The 13,437-nt window shown below is 37.4% G+C and overlaps 1 protein-coding gene across 1 annotated transcript in view; it reads right to left on the bottom strand.

Moving 5' to 3' along the window:
* Nucleotides 1-13,437, bottom strand: part of LOC121730043 — a 123,782-nt gene that overhangs the window by 95,838 nt on the left and 14,507 nt on the right. Inside the window, exon 2 of the mRNA XM_042118826.1 lies at nt 4,513-4,562. The gene's annotated coding sequence lies outside the window, so the exon portion shown is untranslated. The remainder of the gene's footprint in view (nt 1-4,512; nt 4,563-13,437) is intronic.

Genomic DNA, 13,437 nt, shown 5'->3' with positions numbered 1-13,437 from the left:
TGCTAGGCTGCAAAGTGACAGCATTTCGCTTAGAAGGATATGCATCTGGTCTTGGTCGGGCATTTTTAGACGATTTAGCTCGAGATGTTATGGTATCGGAATCAGCTTGGCCTTTCTTTGCAGCATTGGGGCATGTAGATGGTTGGGTTTCTGAGAGCTTCTTCGCGGAGGTCTCCATAGCTCTTGCACTGGAGGATGGAGTACAGTTAGCTTTATACCCTGACGACTGCAGTTGTTTTTGGAGACTATCTATTTTTTGATTTAATACATTCACTGTCTGTATAAATTTAGTATTAAAAGGCTCAAGAACACGAGTGATAATTTCGGGCACCTTTTGTTCGAAAATTTTCACTAGCTCTTCGTTAATGATTTCTCGCATTATGTTATGGTCGTTAGGGACATTTACAGCTTCAACATGAGCTCGACGAGATCCACGAACAGTTGTAACATTTTCAATAGACATTGGCGAAGAAAAAATACCTGGAGTCCCAATGGAAGGCTCGCTATGATGGGTAGTGCGAGAACGTATTGGGGTTTCAGAGTTATCCCCTCTAGGAATTTTGCACCGGCATTCCTGGCACGTCCAGTTCGAGGTGAACTCAGGGGTCAGTGTCGCCTCGCCTGAGATGTCTGCGCACACGGTGTCGTAGAAACGTCGGCACTTTGAGCATTTGATTTTCCCTTCGGTTATGTAATTATTACATCCTGAGCAGTGAAAAGATAACTGTTGTGACATTCTGCACAACTTGGATTTCTTGTGGCAAAAAAGCCTGTTTATAAGAAGAAGAAGAAGTATGGCTGGCAACACCGCTGCAATATAGTCTATGTGCGGTGACAGTACTCAAGGTGCGTTGTCACCTGTCAGACGTCAATCAGTTCAAATAATTCAGGCGGTATAAACAAAGTATGACAGCTGTTTTTACAAATTTAATAACGAAAAAATAGTTTATTTCGTTAAAATCTTTGCTGATTGGATAATTTTCAAAACGTCTTCTATGTGTGAGTAAGCCGATCAAGGACAAAACTGAAAATCTGTACCTTTTCAGCCAAAAAAAGTGTCTTGAAGATTGTGTTTCAGCTTCACCTGCACGCTACTTTAGGTCTTCAAGGTGTTGTTTAGGATATCCATTGAAGTATTAGTGTATACGGCAGCCGAGGACTAGGAATTCTTTAAAAAACTCGAGGAGCAAATCAGACACAGTGTTTACTTTTAGGCTCTCACACACACACCCCACAATTAATTAAGATGTTGTTTTAGTTAAATGTTATTAATACAAAATTTGGAACGTGTCGGTAAAATGCTATTTTATTGCTGACTCAAAAAAATATCCAAATTACTAATATTGTAAATGTGAAAGTGTTTGCCTTTTAATGCTAAAACATTTGAAGCGCTAAACCTATTTACAAAAAAGATATGAAGATACTTTAGGAATAAACGATTTTTGTCCTGAAGTTTTTGGTACAAACGAATGTCTATGCGAATAACACGCTAATTCGTCTGCCCTAGTAGACAAGTGGCAAGCGATTATCGTAAACGCTAACAAAATGTATGCAATTTGACATGAGTCATCGCTTCGCTAGCGAGTACTTATGTCAAATCCTATACATTTAGTGGCGTTAGCGTTTACGACAATCGCTTGCCGCTTGTCGAGGCCCTCTGGATTAAAATATATCACGTATTTTATCGCATCTTCAACAATCATGTAAGAGAACGCTTGACATTTGTAAAAACTTTTCGTTGGGAATTCTTTGGAATTAAGAAGCGTAGTCGCATGCAAAAGCTAGTGTAGTTTTGTCAGCCCTGGGATAGAGCGTTTCGTGGGAATATCGCGAGATATCGAGTCCGGAATGCGTACGTGTAGCGATCCCATCGGCTATCTGCTAGCCGCTAGCCGCTAGCAGTTAGCCGCTTCTAGTTAGCCACTAGCAAATCGGCTAACATTGATTGTTCTTATCAAATGCATTTCTAATCCCGTGACGAATGACCCTCGATAGTAGCCGCTTCTTTTAATTGGCGTGAAGAATCTTCGCTCCGATTTAAAGTGCGGACAAAGATATAAGATGGCGGTATGCATACTAGAACTACGACCAAAGATACAAGGCTTTTCTGTGTTGAAGATGCAAAGCGTTACAATATGGTCAAGTATTTTGATTTTGGCTAAAGTGAAAGCCAACGCTTTTATTTTTTTATTTATGTGACATCTGCTTTGCATCCGAAGCCCACTAATAATGACAAGTGACAGATATTTGCAGTACTGTACTCGTCAAATTAAAAAAACTAAGTTTTTAATTTTTCTGACTCGTTTGAAGAGTAGACATACAGTAAAACATCGATGTTAATATACAGCCTGCGATCACAACTTACTAGTGTATTTAGACCCAACAAGCAGATTCCTCGCTGGTGATCTATAAGCTAAAATAATTCTAGTAATTAGACGGGAACCCTAGAATGCCCTAGATATTTGTGGTACTATAATGAAGCCTTCGGATGCCAATGTGACGATTAAGTGTAATCTACTTCGTCATTATCTGACATAAGCATTCGCAATAAACAAACACAACGAGGACCACTTGTGTTAAAGTAAATCGTGGTTAAATATGCTTCTTTTCGTTTCTTGTATCTTCTCTATTTTCGTAAATAAGTTGTACTGTCGATGAAACTACTAAATAATTTCTATTCTCTTTTCGCAAAAAATTGACAAATTATAGTTTAGTCGTTGGTTTAGATGAACCATTTAGTTGCTAATCGCGAGGACAAGCAAACATCAAAGAAAAGGTTGTACAAAAAATATTACGCAAATCATTAACACTCGCCGGCGTTGAAGTCTTTTATACCGCTCATCAGACTTTGCGGTTTTATATCTAGCGTTGTTTTAAAATTGAATCCTTCTATCTTATTTAGTTCAAACAAAGTATTTTTATATTATGAATCATGTAAATGAATGAATGAATTAATGAAAATGTTTATTTAACTAAGTAACATAGACTCACTCGTTAGTAGAAGCTTATAAATTATGTGCTATGGCAACCTGGTTAAATGTAGGGCCTGTTTCACCATTTCCTGATAAAGTGCCAGATAGGCTATGCACAACTTTTTTGACAGATTCTCCATATTTTATCTGTCAAGTTAAGTGGTGGATAGCCTATCCGGAACTTATCGGAAGTGCTGAAACGGGCCCTTAGAATGACTTCCTATTTCATAGTCAAAATTCAAAATCAAATGCATGGGATTTGACATGAAGTGCATTTGCCACTGCCGACACCTAATATAGAATTCTCGTCGGTATTGTTAATTTTAAGCTTCACCAGTTACATTAATAAAAAAACTAGATGTCGCCCGCAACTCCGCTGCGCCAAAACTCGTTTATCGCGCGGGTACTGTAATTTTTTCGGGATAAAAAGTACCGTAATTTTTCCGGGATAAAAAGTACCGTAATTTTTCCGGGATAAAAAGTACCGTAATTTTTCCGGGATAAAAAGTACCGTAATTTTTCCGGGATAAAAAGTACCGTAATTTTTCCGGGATAAAAAGTACCGTTATTTTTCCGGGATAAAAAGTACCGTAATTTTTCCGGGATAAAAAGTACCGTAATTTTTCCGGGATAAAAAGTACCGTTATTTTTCCGGGATAAAAAGTACCGTAATTTTTCCGGGATAAAAAGTACCGTAATTTTTCCGGGATAAAAAGTACCGTTATTTTTCCGGGATAAAAAGTACCGTAATTTTTCCGGGATAAAAAGTATCCCGGGACTCAAAATGTCGCCATACCAAATTTTTTCAGAATCGCTTCAGCGTTTTGGGGGTGAAGAGGTAACAGACAGACAGGCAGAGACACAAATAATATTAGTAAGTATGTATATAAAGTAGTGTATATGTTAAAATTTTACCTGCAGCGGAGCGGCGGCGGTGATAAAGTGTACATGATAATGTGTTGTTATGCGAAAGTGAAATGACGCGTTGAGGAAAAGTCCGCACTGCGCCCGAACCCCGAACCTCCGGCCGCGAATCTTGACACACTGACACACAACCGGTCGCGGTATACGTATGTATTGATCCTTATTGTAATAATGTTACGGTTGACGATTACACCAGCTTTTGGTGGGCATACGTGCCGTAATATTGACCCTTATTGTACTGATAATAACGTCGATAATTATGGCTTTTCGGTAACTGTAAGGCAGGCATCAGTATTGAATTTATGATTAATAACCTCAATGATATTTACGAGTAATAGGTGACGTTCATTAAATTTTGTTGGCAACAAAAACAATAAAAAAATAGTAGTTAATAGTTTAAATATAATAGAGCCTGTTTCACCACTTCATGATAAGTGCCGGATAGGCTATTCACAACCTAACTTGACAGATAAAATATGGAGTATTTGTCAAATAAGTTGTGGATAGCCTATCTGGCACTTTATCAGGAAGTGGTGAAACAGGTTCTTAAAATCTTTTAAACATTACTCTTAATAGTTACCTACTATTACGTATTTAGTAGATGTTTTATACTTACAGTAAATAGTATGATCAGTAAAGTATGCAGTAAAGTCTGTGTTTATACACCTGAAACAAAAAAAAATAATATAAATATTATACAGATCACATAAAGCATTAAGCGCTTAGATAAAGCGAAACTGTCTCAAGTGACTGGATACAGCAATAATTAAAGACGTGAGTAGATGAAATGGGTAACTAACAATTTGAAAATGTTAGTTGTTAGTATAGATTTTCCGGGTCCTAAAGCTATTAGGACCCAGAAAATTATTTGAAATCAAAACATTGAGCTTTTATGTATAGCCAGATTATGAAGTAGGCGAGTTACAACTTACAAGGTTTATTCAAATTATAAGGGAAAATGAGTACAGATAAAAAAGATAAAATATGAGTTATCCACTTCATTCACTTACGTCTTTAATTATAAACATGAAAAAAGGTAATCATGTCAATATTTTCTGTACTTAGTGTCTCAAGTCGTAATGGTATTAGTGAAACAAGTCAGACCGCACCGTGCGTTTGTCGCTTTACGGGAGCAGTCGTGGAGAATAACGGACAGCGCACATTAGGTTCGTATAAATTCATGTAAGACCTCGTCCAGACAGCGCGTAAATGACGTACGAGTAACGCGCGTCATTTACGTGCTTTCTGAAGGAGAATGAAGTCAAGCTACGGTCAAGAGAGACTATAGAGCGTATTTTTCTGTAAAGCGTATGTCTTACTATAGAACTATAGTATTTTATATTAATAAATGTTAGACTTTTTTCTGGCGCAGTTTTCAAATCACCTTTTTCAAGTTTTCGTATAATACAAAAGCTATTACGTATTAACGTTATAACTTGAATTGAAATCAGGTTGTGTTGAGATATTAATTGTGTACCCTAACAACAAAGTAAATTGCAATAATTACGTAATGAGTCGCCTGTTCTCATAGCATTCATAATAATTAATAGAATTTTATAGCCCACCGCGGTGTACATCGTCGTGTAGATTAATTTAAAGCTTTTACATACGAGGCGTTTTTATAGTGTGAAGGTGGATTTTCGGTCCTTGCCGCTAGAGACCGCAAGCGACTAGAATGCAATTGCAATGTAAATGCCACTTTATGATAATTGACATAGGCTCTAAGTTTAATTTTTTTACTGACATTGGTCTGGCAAGCCGCTGATGCTTTGTAGCTTGGGTGTAGATCGGAAGTGTTTAATTGGCAGGTTATGCGCTTATTAACGACCATTCGTCAATTTATACTATCTACTAAGTAATTGGCAATCGAGATGAATTAAATTAAAAGTTGCTAAAACTTAGACTTAAATAGGACTAAGTTCAATTCTCAATTAATGTCTGTAGTTGATTAACTATTAGTTTTTTTTTATTAAATAAGGGGGCAAACGAGAAAACGGGTCACCTGATGGTAAGCAACTACGTCGCCCATGGACACTCGCAACATCAGGAAATACGCTCTTTTCTTGAAGGTTTGCAGGTCGTATCGGTCTGGAAATACTGCTGGTGACAGTTCATTCCAGACTGACAAAACACTGTGGTGTGGTGTGTGAAAAACGCACTGTGGAAGACTGCCACTCATCAAGGTGATGAGGATGGTATGTTTTTCGCGTGGGACGATAGCGAAAAGTTGTGTTATGTTCTAATGTATAAGCCTTAAATTATATTAATGAACATAACATAACTAATATAATTATTAGTTATGTTATGTTCATTAATATAATTTAAGACTTACACAGTTTTAAGCCATAATTATATATATTTCGGAATAGCTCCAAGCGCCATAGCTTATTTGGGGTCAAGGTGACAAGCGAACGACCTCACGAAATACAACAGGTGGTAGATAATGGCTGGGGTCAGAGTTACGATATACTTAATTCGATCAGCCGATTACATTTATGGGGCTTAGCTAACGAATACAATATTTTATTTTTAATCCAATGTCAAATAGTTAAATTACGTAAGGGCCTGTCCACATCTCCACATCACGACGTCGTCGTCAACGTGGAACGGTGCGGTGCACGGTTTACCTAACGTGGCACGGTACGTTGACGTGACGTGTAAATTTACGTCAACGTAACGTTCTTCTCTTTCTCCGTTTTTAACAAAAGCAAGCAGAATCCGTATTGTGCGGTCCACATCGATCGATCAATAGAAGAATGTAGCAGTTTGACAAGGCATGGCGACGTACAATATTGCATTTTACGTTACGTTAACGTCAATTTGCACGTCAGCGTACCGTGCCACGATACAGCACCGTTTCACGTCGACGACGTGACGTGGAGATGTCGACAGGCCCTAAAAAAACTTACGCGTCTGATTTGAACGTAAGGATTGGTTTATATGCGTCCGCCCGAACGCGCGGTTTGGAAGCGCATATAAATGACGGCGCGACCGCGCTGGTATTTTATTTAATAACTCGTTACATACAATTTTGCTTGTGATCTCGCGGTGCAGATGCCAAACCGCTGTTTCGTCGACGCATCTAGTTCGATTAAATAATTATACGCTTGCACTTATTCCACATTGTTATATTAGATTTATTACGAAGTCATCACACGACGTGTTTCGATAAAATCATCACCAGGTACCAAATGTGTCAGGTTTATCGAAACCGATCGTGTTAATGATAACTTATTTAATTGAACATGATTTTCCACCAAGAAGTTACAGTACATTCAACAGCATGTAATTCGAGCCTTTGCTAACGAATACTTCAATATTTTTTTAAACCAATGCCAAATAGTTAATATTACGTAAAACTTACACGTCCAATTGAACGTAATAATTAGGAAAGTATTTTGACAGACATTCGGACAGACGGACAATCGGGTTACGTAACTAGAAATGGACAAGTTATAATTTGTTTCGTGATAGGCGCTTATTAGTGACTCCGTTATTGGCCTAAGGACATGATTTTTATGTTGTTGTTATATTTTATTCTTATTTTATTTATTGCTTTGTTGTTGTTGTAATAATGATGAAAACGCTCTAAATGTAAAGTAACTAGTGAATGACAACATAAAAACGAAGTTGATTAAAGGATAAAACGTATACAATAATTATAAAAGATATAAATTAATATCATTTTATTTATTAAAATGTTAGGTTAACTTATATATATTTTAAGAGCAGATTTTACTTGTATTTTATGATGTGATGTGAGAGATAAAACTCTGGAACTAACTGTCACCAGTAGTAATTCCGGAGCAATACGACCTGCAAACCTTCAAGAACCTCTCAAAAGGCCGGCAACGCATCTGCAGCTCTTCTGATGCTGCGAGTATCCATGGGCGACGGTAGTTGCTTTCCATCAGGTGAACAAAACATACGCCGAATCACACTGGCGAATAGGTATATTTATGTCTCCGCTTCGTGTGTTAATGGCCTAAGGAGTGTGGCGGAAATGGAACAGCATTCCGCGCCCTATTAACCACGGTGTTAGTTTGTCAGTGATGGCGTTTTTTGCCGCTCGGGGATCGTATCTTGTATAATTATTACTGGAAATGACAAATGTAATGCATCTGCTGGACCAGAAATAATCGCTAATTCTCTAACTGCTAGATGTTAATGTAGGTAGAAACTTTAGAAATGTTTTTTTTCTTGGGAGTCAGCATTTAAAAAATTAAAAAGGTTAACATGCAAACATCAGACCGATAGTATTTCTAATAGCCTTCTATCAGTGTGTACGTTTGCTCGTTTCCGACATACACATACCTAAAGGTGCTCCCTCATCGCGAGCACTCACTTGTTATGTAACATTATAGATTCTTTTTTGAGCATTACATTACAATACTATCTCCCTGACTGGCGAGCATTCGCGTGTAATGTAACATTTGAATTTGAGCATTCCATAGCTAGTTGATGTTACAAGTTGTATCAAGATTATACACATTACTAGACATTGGCATAAGGGGCGATCTATTTAGGTGGTTTGAATCGTATATTCGCAACAGATGTCAAACAGTGGTTCTGAACGGCTTTTCATCAAGAACTTCATTCGTCTCGTCAGGTATTCCACAGGGATCCTTGTTGGGCCCTCTCTTATTCAACATATTCATTAATGATATATCCACACAATTTTATAATTCTAAGATCTTACTATTTGCCGATGACATGAAGATCTTGAAACAAGTGAAAGGCATTGAGGATGCTGTGTTGCTTCAGAGCGAAATTAACAACTTTTTTAATTACTGCAAATCCAATCGCTTAGATCTCAATGTTTCCAAATGCTTTATTTGCTCCTATAGTCGTAAACCCAATCCTTTAACGTACGATTACAAATTAGCTAACTCAACTTTAACACGAGTTCACGCTATAAAGGACTTGGGTGTAACATTCGACTCCAAGCTTTTGTTTGACACACACATAAACAATATCATTAATAAAGCATCGAAATCACTCGGCTTCATTTCTAGAATAGCATCTGATTTTAATAATATAAAAACTTTAAAAATACTATATTGTAGCTTCGTCCGCACTCACCTAGAATATTGTTCTCAAATTTGGAACCCCAATTATCACACGTACATCGAAAGAATAGAAAAAATCCAGAAAAAATTCTTGAGACTTGTCCAATTTAAATCCAGAACTTATGTATCGAACTACTTATCGCGTTGTAAAAAATTTCATATTCTTCCACTATTTGAGCGCAGAAAAATTGCCGACATAGTTCTCCTATTTAAACTTCTCAACGGCATCATAGATTGTCCCGAACTCGTTGAAAAATTTAGCATCAGTGTCCCATCAGCGTCACTTAGACGTCATCAACTTCTGTACGTTCCCCCAGTATCAACAAACTATCGTCGAAACTCCTATGTTTTTAGATCCAGTAGAACGTACAATGAGATTACTCGGAGCACAGAACTAGACTTATTCTGTACCAGTATTGGTAGAGTAAAGAAGAACCTTAGCGACCCCTTTTTTAAATAAATTAATATCATATACAATTTTATTATGTAAGTATTATGTTCTTTGTTTGCTGTTTGTTTCTTTGTTTAACTTCTCTAGCGTATTTTATGTGTGTGAAAACTTGTAATTGGCCTTCCTGTGTTATTTTAAAACTACTTGTTACTCTAGCTGTAAGTTTTCCTAAAGAAATAAAAATAAAATAAAAATAAAATAAACAAGGTGCGTATTGAAATGCTCGACTCTGTAACGTTACATTACAATCGAATTCTCCCGGTGAGGGAGCACCTCAATATATTTTTCTTTCAAATATAAATAATCGTTGAAACCTACATGCAGAGTAGACAGAATTATGTGTATTGTGCTACAAGTCACATAAAATTATGTCATTATAACTAACTATTGTAGACAGTTACTCAATAGTCAATACTCATCGCTTGCTCAGTGTAATGTGATCCTGCCTGTAACTTGTGACACACGATACGTACAAAACTGTACATCTGTCGGATTGTCCACCTGACACACATACTGAGTAAATTGTAGATAATTTAGAAACAATGTGGCTTTTAACTGACTTTCATAAAAGGATGAGGTCATTATTAAGTAATGTTTTATTTAATTTTATTTCATTGTTCCGTACCCAAGGAGTAAAATCGGGACCCTATTACTGTCTGTCCGTCTGTCTGTCTATCTCCAGGCTGTATCTCAAGAACTACTATAGCTAGATTTCTTAAATTTTCACAGATTGTGTATATATGTCGCCCTTGCCGCTACAATAGCAAATACCAAAAAAAAATTATTTATCCCATACAATAAACGTGATTTTTTTGGCTTTTTGCTTGATATCAATAATTGCAACAGGTAGGGACATTAAATTTTCAAAAAGTCCTTAATAATATACTAATAATTAATAATAATATTAAAATAAAATAAAAATTTAAGAGGGGCTCCCATACATAAAACACAATTTTGGCCTTATTTTGCCCTATAATGGTACGGAACCCTTCGTGCGCGAGTCAGACTCGTACTTGGCCCATTTTTATGTTATTTTTTGTAACATACGAGTAATTCAGTTTAAGGCTTTTATTTTAATCTTAAGAAATGGTGCTAACTTCGGTCAACTTATTAAGGTAACAGAAAATAAACTGCCTTTTCGAACAACATTTCCTCAGACTTTCCTATACTACAAAGAAAAGTACTACCTGCACCTAAAATGGTATTATTGCGTGTACAACAAGAGCCTCCATCACAATGCATTGGGAGTTTCCCGTACACACGTGGTATGCAAATAAAAAGTTATCGTCGCGCCGCTTTCACTGGTATTGGCTATTGATGTGTTATGTAACGTCATGGCACTCATGAAACTATAAAAAGAAACAGACATACGGATAAGTGAGTCTGAAATGGCGATATGCAGACTTGGTATAATATAATTATAGTCAAGTCGAGAAGTCTTTTTATTAATTTACAACAGTTAAAACCTTAAAAGTTAAAAGCATGAAGAAGAAAATTTACTAACTTTAGAAAAACTTAAGAACTATGATTGTCGTCATCATTAGGAAATTATAATAATTATTATCTTTCTTTCTTATTTTTTTATCGACATCAATCATTGATAATATTAGACGAGCATCCTTCACGTTTGTTATCGCTTGTGGCCATCATTGGCAACTCGGAGAGCCACATGAAGCTATACTGATTATGCTGTGTCCACGATTGTTACGCACATTAAAAAAAAACAAAAATTATTCACAAATTGAAGATGTTATTAAATATTTGAGAATCGTAACAATACACAATAGTTACGCGGAGAGAAAGCCTAGCGAGGCGGGGGGCGGTGGTCAGTCTTATGTAACGTAGGCCGAGCTTTCTTTAATTATTGTCTTTGACTATTTGTTGGTCATTATTCAATAGCTCTCAAGATGACGGAAGTTAAAGTAGGTATATTAATGATTGTCAACGAAACCACATAATAATTATATGGACAGTAAAATGGCTGTTTACAATGGGATAATGTCAAAGGTTCAGAACATTTAAAAGATTTACAATGTATACTTAATAGTTAGGTGCTTAAATTATTAATTTCATCGGAACCTGACTAGAGTTAACAGTAGAAATATTGACACAGCGAAAATGTATAAGTACAAAGTTTACTTGCTTCTGTATGGTACATCGGAAACGTCACATAATGACACGACAAACAAAGACAGATAAACCTTGAATACTTATACGTAAATAACTTTATTAGTGAGGGTGCAGTGTAACAATATAAATTGGCTTAGGCGTGAGAAACTTCGAATTTCCTCATTTAGCGGTGTTTTCCGAGTGATTGTTATCTCGAGGGAACCTCCAACACGCCACATCGACAGGGCTGAGTGGTGATAAGGATCTGAGTCACCACTCACCACTGTCACCAGGTCCCGTGGGTGGTGCTGATGTGATGGGTAACCGAACACCGTGAGATACCGGAATGTTTCCTTAATATGTTTTATTTTCAATTTATTACTTACTAGATGTTTTATGCGACTCCAAACACGCGCAATAAATTCACATGAAAACTGTATATTTTTCCGCGATGAAATTTTGCTTATCGCTCCTTGTGACCAGAATTGTGGTGTTTAATTAAATTAAAATCGGCTTGGTATTTGAAACGTTTATTGATTCAAATTTCAAACAAACAATTATTTTAACACGAATGATTTGTGTTAAAATACTCGTAATTGTGTTAAATATTTTATAATACATAAAATTATGGTTCTACATATCAAAATAATAGTATTACCTATTAAGGTAAGTGACGAAAGCCTTTCACTCTCTCTTTTACGAGCTTGTCACAAAATACATTACTAACCGACCGAGAACAATTATTGAGTAATGTTATAACAAATTACTGTTGTATGTTAATTCCTTGCGTCCTTACTAATATTATAAAAACGAAAGTGTGTCTGAGTGTCCGTTACCTCTTCACGCCCAAACCGGTGAATCGATTTTGCTGAAATTTGGTATCGAGATACTTTGAGTCCCGGGAAAGGACATAGGATATTTTGTATCCCGGAAAATGTACGGTTTCCGCGCAATAAATGAATTTTGCCACAATGGAGTTGCGGGCGTCATCTAGTTATTGAATAAGCCGACAATTTGCCCGCAGGCACACCGGCCACTTTGTAACAGAGTGGAGGCCTGAGGTCAGCCGCGTTACGAAAACGGAGGAGCTACCCAAGGTGACGCGGCTCGTGGGAGAATTGTGGTGGTGCTGTCCAAGTGCAGGCGAGGAGCGGATGATGAGGGTTTAAAGACTACGTGGGAGAGTCATGCTTCGGCACGAATGGGCTGGCTCGACCGGAGAAATGCCACGTTCTCACAGAAAACCGGCGTGAAACAGCGCTTGCGCTGTGTTTCTTCGAGTGAGTGAGTTTACCGGAGGCCCAATCCCCTACCCTATTCCCTTTCCTACCCTCCCCTAGTCCCTACCCTCCCCTATTACCCTATTCCCTCTTAAAAGGCCGGCAACGCACCTGGAAATAGGGTAGGGGTTAGGGGATTGGGCCTCCGGTAAACTCACTCACTCGGCGAAACACAGCGCAAGCGCTGTTTCACGCCGGTTTTCTGTGAGAACGTGGTATTTATCCGGTCGAGCCGGCCCATTCGTGCCGAAGCATGGCTCTCCCATGTAAAAATTTTCCCTCCGCCTGTGCCTTACAACTCCCTTACGCAAGGCACGGCGGCACGCGATACTCCACACTATTGAATTGAAACAATGCGGCTGTTTCAAATCATATGCCGCTGTATTTGGGCATTACCCACAGCCAGAGAGAAGGGTTTGGTGCGAAAATTACAAATTATGGAAATAATATGCTTGGAGTTTCCGTACTTATTGCGAAAGTTGATGGAGATCCCTATAAAGCAAAAAGGGAAAATTCTAAAGCAAACAGAGAAAAATTATTTACATCCAAGTAGGTTAAGAAATTATTCCATATAGGTTATTAAACAACCAGGATTGTCCTACAAACAAGCTTTACCACCTACTCGGAACCTA

The sequence above is a fragment of the Aricia agestis genome, chromosome 9 (assembly GCF_905147365.1).
Source record: "Aricia agestis chromosome 9, ilAriAges1.1, whole genome shotgun sequence".
Lineage (NCBI taxonomy): Eukaryota > Metazoa > Arthropoda > Insecta > Lepidoptera > Lycaenidae > Aricia > Aricia agestis.
The sequence above is the reverse complement of the archived record's forward strand: the minus strand, read 5'-3'. Positions and strand labels throughout refer to the sequence as shown.